Consider the following 10188-nt stretch of genomic DNA (forward strand, 5'->3'; position numbering starts at 1 on the left):
AAATTGCTTCTAAAAAGTTTCAGCTACCATTCCTGACAATTTGTTCCCACAGACATCTATCAATAACTGAGTAACTAGAAGGTCTGGTTGCCTTGTTTTCAGTGGTGGGTGATGAGTTGAGTTTGTTTGCACTGGTCTCAGTCACCTGAGTGAACAGCCATTCAGATTTTTTTTAATGGATTTTGTTGCTACACAGTTCCAGCAAATAGGAATATGCACTCTGTGCATTTTCAAAATTTTATTTGAAAGCACTTCATGTGCACTACAAACTCTTCCTTACACATCCATGTTTCCCTTCCTTATTAAAGGCACCTGAAGCGTCTGTGAACTTGGGTAAACAAATACATGGGCAGGTAATCTGAACCAGAGCATTCCTATATGTTGAATCTCTCCAAAGCTGACATTTGGTAATGACCATCGCCTCCTAAAGTGCAGACTGCACCTCCAACTGAGGACAGTGCCAAGCATATTCTGATTTTCATTTGCAATATTTAACTTGGAAAGGCTCGGTGATAACTGCAGAGTACAAGTTAATAGCCAGTTAGAATCACTACTAGCATGCCCGAAGGAGGGGGCAGGGAGGGAAATAAAACCAAATTAGCTGTGGTTTGTGAGCAAGGGAGGTCATCTCTGAAAAAAATAACATGATCCCAGTAGGATAAACAGTACAGGAGGCAAGTCAGTAACTGGGCCAGTCACGAAATACAGGATCTGCAAATATTTCACAGAGCAATGGAAGGGGAACTAAGGAGCTGGTTAGCTAGAACCTACTCAGAGGGAGCGTATAGTCTCTAGAAACCTGACACTGGCACAGGGTTGCTGGTCAACTGACTCCAAGGGATTGCCAAACTGGACCCAAATCGTGCAATGAAAGATAGCTCACACAAAGTCACGCTTCAAATTTGAGTTGTCAGTGACTGAGCACAAAGGCCTCTGCACCTCAGCAGAGGAGATTGTATAGCTGATGCTCTACACTGGGTGAAAGGTTGTCTGCTTTACCTTGTGAAGTTGAATTTTGTGCTCACTAAACCCATCCTAATTGTCTTTACTAACATTTGGATTTTTAAGATGATTCACAGACATTGGATTTGGTATAACAAGTTATGCTGTTTGACAGTCATAAAGACTTGCCTCAGATGTTCTCAACAGTTACTTAGTGCTCCCAGGTATCACTCACTAGAAATCTAAAGTGCAGAAAGAAATCCAGAAGGTCTATATAATCTGTGAGATTCTGAAAACTTTCTTTAAAAAGTAAAAGAACCTTGAAAACAGCACACACGCAAGCATATAAAGGAATCATTTTCAATACACTTTCCATTACACTAAAAAGATTCAAAGACTCTTTCCTTCTTCTTTATTTTCTTCACCAAAAAATGAGTCAGAGAACACATAAAACCAGTGCATTTTCATCATGAAGAGCTTCTCTGACCTCTAGTTTCTATTAAATGACTGAAGGAATAAAGGGGGAAATTTCCTAAAAACATAAGAAAGCAGTAACTGTTAAGTTCACTATAAATACGTGATCAGATTAGTATTTAAAAAAATCTAGAAATATTTAGAACACGGGCTTCAATATACAACTTTTCATAAATGGGATCATACAATCAATATAAGCTACCTATTTTCCCCCCTATATTTCAGATACCCTGCACAGATCTGTATTACTAATTTAAACAAGTCTGAGCTTGTTCTGTGTGAGTGTTTCATGCCATGTGGCCACAATACATGTCCACAACATGAAGTTACCCACGTCTAAACCAGGATGACTGAATGCAAAATGCCTTGTATGAACGGGCTTTGGGTCATAACAGGTCTCGAACCAAAATCAGAAACTGAGAAAGTGCTAGCTGGTCCAGCCAAAATCGTGGAAAAGCTCTTTCAATAATATATCCATGTACAATAAAGTTCCAGAGTCCAGAAACCTTTCCCTGAACTGGTAATTCACCAGCATACCTATAGCCTCTGATTTCTTTCTGTACTGCTTGCAGAAGTTTTAAGTTTAGGAGCCACTTTATGCATATTGGCCATTTCCTGTTGACACAAGTAGTCAGAAGAGGGGAAACATCTGTAGATGTTGCTGTAACTTAAAAGCTATTGCTGCAGAGCCTGGAAAGACAGAACTGTTTCTCATGCGCTCTAACTCAAGGGAAACTCCTGGTGCCCACCTGCTTGATGTGGCTTAGCTCAAAGTGGAGGACTAAGTCTGAACTGTCACAGACATTGTACAACATTCCACAAAATCTTTAAACAAGTACTGAAAATGGGTAAACTACCAATTTGCTGAAAGAACAGTGAAGTGGGATCCATGATCAAAAGGCAAGATAGAATATTTCCACTTCCACTGAGGCTCTTTACCAGCACCTGGTAGAATGTAACGTATAACTTCCATTTAAGGAACTCAACAAGTCCTCCATCAGGGTTTCAAAACACTTACAGAAGTTACACTGTACTGACAGACTAAGGCAAAGGAAAGAAACAAAGTAATTCTCTCCAAAAACAGGATGTCTGGATAGAAGCACCAATTTTGTGTGCTTTTAACCAGTCTTGAGTGCACTGCCCCATCAAGCCCATGCATGTGATGGAAACTCATCAGAATCAAGGATTGTTATGCAAGAAAGAAGACACAAGAATGGTAAGACACATTCATCCAGCAACTCACTTAAGCCACAACTCAGAACAGGAAGTTTCAGAGTCAGACTTTCAATTCCCACATCAAGTTAAATCAATCTAAATCAAATACATTTAAAAGAAAAAGCCCTGAATGGAAAAAAAACAGTCTCTTTATGCCACCCACTACCAGAAAGATTATTGTTCTTGCTTCAAAACTATTTCTTTTTTAAAAGCTACTCAAATTTAGAAATCCAAGGCTTGGATTATTTTTGCTCCATTTGAATTTCTACACAGGAAAACTGAGTAATTTGTACAGTTAGCTAAGCCAAAAAAAAAAAAAAAACCCAAAAAAAACCAACCAAAAAAAACCCCCCAAGAAAAAAGGAGGATGGCCACTACTGGATTAAAATAAACTTATGCTCATAGTAACACTGTCAAAAAATCCCCCAGGAACAAGCATTTTTAAGTCTTAAAGCAAGTCTTATATTTCTCTCCCTCCACAAAGTTTACTTCTCTGATCCACAATAATTCTGGGACCAAGCCTTTGTGTCTTGACATCAAAAGTTGTTGGTGATATTTTCAGCACAGGAATTGCTGGAATGTATCACATATAGTCTCCACTATCCTTCTGATGACATTGGCCATGACTAGCTGCCTCACAGGAAAGTTTAAGACTCTTCAAGAGGCACCAGTCCAAAAAATAAGTCACTCCTTCACCACCAAGAGTTAAAAGGGTTCTCTTGTTTCCTCTCTGATGTTGTTGTATTTTGTTTTAAAGATCATTACTGTAATAAATTTGGGTGTTCTTTCTAGCAATACAAACATTCCATCATTTCTGAATACTTTCACACTCTCAACGGTATAACCAGCAGTATGCAGTTAAAAAAAAAAAAAAGTATTTGTGCTTCATGGTACATGTTATAAGCTCAAGTCTGTGCCTCCATATAGAAAGGGAGCTGAAGCAGGGTCTGCTTCTGTACTCTTTGCCTTTTTTTCTGTGCATTTATTACCAATGAAGGATATCAGACATGACAGCCCTGAAGACTGAAGTCCTTTGTCTACACAAAAGGTCCAGTTCTGTCAGCCAGAGGGTGGGACTTCACTTTTACACTATTTCAACAGTATGTTTCAATCAACAATGCCTTGAGAAACTTCCAAGAACCACCAGCAAAAGTCAAAGGAATGAGCAATTTTAAGACTAACTAGTCAAGGTTCTCTCTGAAAACTCTTTCTGAGAACTACCAAGGAAACCAATTAAGACCAATTGCATTTGTCATTTAGGCTGGAACACATCTGAGACCATGTAACTGTTTATTTATGGGTCACTTAAAATAACCCTATAGAAAAGAGCCATTAAGTTGCTACTAGCACATACTGGATTTGAAACAGCAATTAAAGTTTCTCATTTCATTAGCAAAGCAGTTTGTTAGCAAAGCACACCAGTCCTGACCAAAAGCAAGCTCACAAAATCTAGGGTAGGAAAAGGGTTACCAACATACATGTTAAAATGTCAACAAAATATGCTGTGCACTCTGTTCCCTGGAGTGATTTTATTATTATTTTTCCACTAGCAGCAATTCCACAAGTACACAGGAGTCAGAAAAAGAAATGGAAGCAGTTGTGAAATTGTCCCATCTACTTTTACCATCCACATGGAAAAACACACAAAAAGAATAACAGGCATACACTGGGGGAAAAAAACCCTAGATTAAGTCCCTAAACTTTTTTTTTCATAGTTTTAAAGGAGATAGAGTACATTCTGGATGTGTGAGTTCTCCAGAAGCACTGTCTCTTTAAAGTTGGAATGTGGCTTCTTTTTACCCACAAGAAAAAGTGCAGTTTCCCAGGTTCTTACTGGAAAGTTTTCTTGGGAAAATATTAATTTCCAAAGCGTTGTTTTTACACTTTCGGTTCACTGGTTGTATGATTCTTGTAATCTTTGATAGTGTTTTTATTCCATGAATGTTTGTAATAACTCAATCCATCCAATTTCCTACATTATCTCCTTTTAGGGATAATTATATCAATATGCTTCTGACATTTTGTAATCCAAATATTTTTTTTTTCTAGATTTTGTTCTCAGTTGGGTGATTCAAAACAAGACTTAATTGTATGTTTCTGGCCCTCACAATCTTCTGAAAAAGCTGCTGCATAATAGAACTCAATAAATAACTCAAAAAACATTGGGAACACAGATAATTCTACATAGCATTTTGTTAAATTCTTATTAGAAAAGAAAGCTGTGAGAGAGTTCAAGATTAGCTACAATCTGCTGCATTTTCCAAGACAAAAACCTCATGCATGTATTTTGTAGACACCTGCCCTAAGAAAGCTTTCTTTGGGTTTGTTTGGTTTGGATTTTTCCTTAAAAAAAAAACAACCCTGCAATGGGATGTGCTCTGTGAGAGGCTAAAAATACTTACCCATTATTAAATCCTATTTCATATGGCATTTAATAAAGACTCTAACAGTATCTATTTACAACAATAAACCTTCCAAGACCATCACCAGATTGAACAGGCTTCCAGAAGTCTTTTTCAGAAGCTGCATGTTGTCTTCTGCAGAGGAGATACATTGTTCAATTCAGTTCTTCGCAAACTTCTGTGCTATTTTGCCACAGTCAAGCCTCAAATCTTCACAGATTACTGGACTTTAGGAATTAATATACTTTATGGTTCCACAGACTGGGTTTGGGAACTACTAGTTTATCACTTCAGCATTTAGCTCCTCTTATCTAGGCTATGGCCTCCTCTGCTGCCTTTTCTGATACTCCATTTATAATAAAAGCTAGCAAAATAGCTTTACCATGTCTGTTGTACTTGATTCTTCTTTAGAAAATTCTGACTGTAAGTTTCTGTAAATTATTTAATTTAATGACAGTGATACCTAATAATATAAAACAGGATATGGGTCTTTTTTGTGTAAGGTACATCACTGGCAGCAAGCAGTCCTTCCGCTGATGAGTTTGTAAAATATGTGGTGATATGAAGTATGAAGTATAAAGTGATGTAGAGATGAAATGACGCAAACGGAGTTAGTCAAAAGGCCAGCTTCAGGACTAGTGACAAAAGCAGGTTTCTCAAAGCAAAGATCAGACTCCATTGTACTTTCCTGCCTCCACATCAAATTAAGACAACATTGCAGACTAACTAGAAACATCTGGCTTTAACACAGTATTAGCTTTTATTGCTACTTAGACTAGAGACACATTCTTAAGACAGTCAAAGAGAATTTTGGTAGGCCTAACAGCTATTGTCCTCTCAAAGGTCCTTCTCTTAATACTGAGAAAGAGAAGTGCTAAAGCTGCTTCTAAGCTGTTTATAAAGGAAACTAGAAGATCCTTTGATAAGATGCTATCTTCTTTCCTTCCTTTCACTATATTCATTGTGCAACCGGGGAATTTTAGCCTTGTCTTCCCTGTCCTACACAGCAATCAAACCTCTAAAGGGGACCTCGCTAGCACACCAGATCAGACTATTACCCATTAAGTCTCTTGTTCTTTGTAACATTAGAGATACTTCTATAACACACCAAATACGTATCTGGTGAAAATTGTTACCAGAGTGTTTCAATCTCAAGCTCCCTCTCTCTGTAAATAAGTTACAGAGAGAAGCCAACTGACAGCACTTGGCAACATGAAGCATGGTGCCAGAATGCAAACCAATAAAGTTTCTTCTTCTTGAATGCGACAAAATGCTTATTTTAAGCATACTGAGACAATAAAGTGCTGATTAACAAGCAGCATGTTCTTCAATGAAACTTATGAGTCTGTAGCCTTGCGCTAAATCAAGAAGATGCTGAAGGTATGCAATCACAAGTACAAGAACAGCTCCACAGAAATGTATCTAAAGTTAGCTTTAAACTAACTCACATTAATACCAGTAACAGATTATCTTCAGCTACATGGCGTATTGACCCAGCATTATGGATAGGCTTTTCTGAATTCATTAAGTATAAATACATGTGTAAGGTTTACCTCTCAACTATCTAGTTTATAGCTGTCTCAGACCTATCTACGTTGCCTGTAGTCATGTCTGCTACCTTATCCTGGTGCAAACGGGTATATGGAGTCTTCAGGGATTGCTAGCGAGTGATTACTTTAGCTTTAGCTAGAAATGATGATACTCTGTTCGTAGATAGCCTAATCACACATTAACACTGTGTTCTGCAGAAATTAATATAGACAAAGCTGAAAATAATACTCACCCACGGAGTCTAAAAATAAGCACCAAAATTTCCCCTCCTCGTTTCTTTCCGATTTTTGTTTCCCCTCAGGTGATGACACCATTCTCCTTTCCAGCTCTCCTGAAATGCATCATATGCTCTGGGTCACAGACTGTTCTGGGGAACCTTTCCTTATTTTAATGTGAGTTTATATTTTTGGGATGTACTGCGTGAGGCAAATCAAGAGTTTATTAGGCCAGAAGACGCTGGTTTAACATGGCCTCTGAGAATCAAATACCTAGAAACATACTTAGGTATATATAAATAAGATAGGAAGCATAGGCACAAGGGTGATATGCACTAACTACAGCAAATGTGGTGTGTTTAGCTGCACTACCATGAAGAAATATACTCCTTCAGAGTATTTTTGGTATGACAGACTCTGTTTAGTTTAGCCCTGCAGCTCAGCCCATTTCAGACTTACAAAACCAAGCCAATTAAAACACTAGAAGCTTATAGAATATTGATTGCTTTAGACCATGCAATTTAATGCAGCCTTGTTTCATGCAAACACAGAAATTTTGAGAGCACAAGAACCTTAAAAATAAGTAAGAAGGGTAATAATTTAACAGAAGCTCTGCAGAAAATACTTGCAGTTCCTGCCAAGAAAACAAGCTTTCCAGCAAGAGGACAAATGGAGAGGAGTCCCAATGAAACTACCTGACAATGAGGAGTAACGATCCTAGTTTTGGGGCAGTTTGATATGTCTTTCTGTAGTGTTGATATGTCCTCATACATATACTTTATGAACTAATATATTCTCCAAAAACATCTTATGAGGCAAGAAAAATCAGTTTCCATCTCCCAGAGGAAAAAAGTGAGGTCAGTAGGTGTGAACACAGATGGAGCTGGTTCTAGAGGTGGGATGAAAAAAATGGACTTCTGGGATTATGCTTCATACTTGCTACTTCTGTGGTATTTAATTTAGAGAATTTGGTGAAGGGAAGGGAGAAGAATCAGTTTTTCATTACACATTATGTATATAGGCATGCAATCCCTGACATAATGTGTCCCCAACCTGGTCTAAGACCTACCTCAGTGCGCAGAAATCCATGGTGGCGATTCTCTGCATGGAGGGCATGCTGCACACCATAGGAATAATGTCATGCTGCCAGATGCATGCTCCATTACATTCTTCTAGTCCTGAAGGAAAAACACTTTAAATTCAGTAATATATAATATTCCTGTTAATGTGAGACAGGAGACTGGCAACATGCCACTAACAGAGCCAAGCAATGGAAAAAACAGAGAACTAGTACAGTCTCACAATCTGAAGCAGACAGACCTATTGTAAGCTGTCTCCATCCTTGGGGCTGGATGGTCCAGGCTGATTTATGAGTACAATATTTACAACTAACACACATGAAATACATTATGAGTAGAAATAAATCTCCTAACATGCACAGAGAACAGCAAAGATAAAAGAATGCATATGGTAAACTAGGTGAATGTTTGTCATTAGAAGTGTGGTACTAAAGCCAGAGCATGTCTCTGGGGCAAAGGAGACTGTCTATTTGCACTTATGTTTATCAATACTTTGGAAGACATGAGCTGTTAGGCAAAGACTTTCAGAAGATGTCCCATCTTTTTTTTTTCCCTCTAGTGAATTCAAAGCTGATGAAAGACACTGTGTTGAAAGCCCTTGGGAGTAAAACACTGCTTGATGGGAAGATTAGTCTTATGCCTGTGCGAAGACCCAGTAAACAACAGACCAGAGTTCAGTTCGCGGGTCTTGCATTATCTTAGGCAATATCTTTAATTTTTGTGCACCTGTGTTCCATCTCATAAACAGGTATAAGTATGAAGTAAGATAAGAAAGGGCTACTTTAAGGCCAGAAGGTAATTAAGTATTCTGACTTATACATCTCACTACAGACAGTAGAAATCCCCTGAATTAGTTCCTAAATTAAATCATCACTGAACAGATAAATTCTTCAGAAAAACTATCATCCCTTACTAAACAATGTGACTAGCAAATGGGGATGTCAATTCTAGTTTCTCTGTAATTGCAAAAACCAAAACCCACTCCCAAAAGAACTGATGACAATTTCCTACCGATTACTCCTGTCTTTTGAACTTTGTACAGTAGACTACATCAAGCAGGCTTCTCTAAATCTCATTTGGTTTTCTAGGGAATAAGAGGCAGCTATCACTTAAATGCATCTATATTTGACATTTCTGCCTACAAAGCTGCATTGGTCATAGACCGTATCTCATCATGTCTGGCCAATTCAATTAGCCCAAAACAGCTTCTTGTAAGAACTGGATTCATGTCTTCCTTTGACACTAAGGTTTAACAGTGCCAATTCTTTCACAGCACTTTGTGATGTTGCCTCTTGCCCAGTGGGATCTGGATAGAAGCTGTTATGCAGGGTACAGAACAGCCACAGAGAACTGTGCTGCTGCTACCCTTCCTCACCATCTTCTGATAAAACATCTGATTCCAGTATGGTAGGGCATACTAATGAAAAATAGGCTAATAACGCAATCAGTCTGTGGTACAAAACAGAGTAACTACTTTAGCTAACTAAACATACTTCCCATCCTAACCCAGCATCACAACATGTTGTTTCAGCTACTACACATCTCTTTCAGAGTATTTTCCACTGATTAACAGAGAGCAATCACATTTCTATGAGAGCAGCACAGATCTGAAGAACACAGATTTGAAGGAATGGCAAAGTGGATGTGGGGAACAGAAGAGGTCAGCTGGGGAAAATACTCCAAAATCAGCCCAATTTTAAAATCACTTACGAAAGGAACAGTAGCATGAAGTTATCATTCGAGAGCAGTACTGTTTGGATGTGGCAAGAAGGCATCAGCTTTTTTTTTCTTTTCCTTGAAGTAGTCTAAACGGATTTGATTTACAGATGCTGGGAGCTACAAAGTGACAGCAAAGGCAGGCAAACACCTACTTTAATATCTCTAACTAGGTGTTGCAGTTTGGTCATAACAAGATATATTCCAGGCAGAATAACCTTTTGGATTGAGAATGTCACAAGCCAGTTTCAGTTCAACGGGTATAAGACAAGGTAAATAAACCAAACTCAGCCTACGTCTGATACAAATAAATAAATGACATCCGGGAAAAAAGAAACTATAGCTCTACTGTATTTTACTGTCAAGTCTTCTAAGTCCCATTTTTTGTTTCTTTCATCAAGTTAAGCACTAATGACAGACAGAGGGAGAATGAATATGAAAAAGGAAAGAGTTTAGGACGGGTAGTAGGGACATACTGCCTATTTCCAAGACATTTTCGTAATGCAATAAAATTACACCAGGCTGCAACTCAAGTGCCCTCAGTGAAAAGTGAAAAGATTTAGACTTGCATCCACAGCTTTGGTTATACCTTCA

The sequence above is a fragment of the Falco peregrinus genome, chromosome 3, assembly GCF_023634155.1.
Source record: "Falco peregrinus isolate bFalPer1 chromosome 3, bFalPer1.pri, whole genome shotgun sequence".
NCBI classification, from domain to species: domain Eukaryota; kingdom Metazoa; phylum Chordata; class Aves; order Falconiformes; family Falconidae; genus Falco; species Falco peregrinus.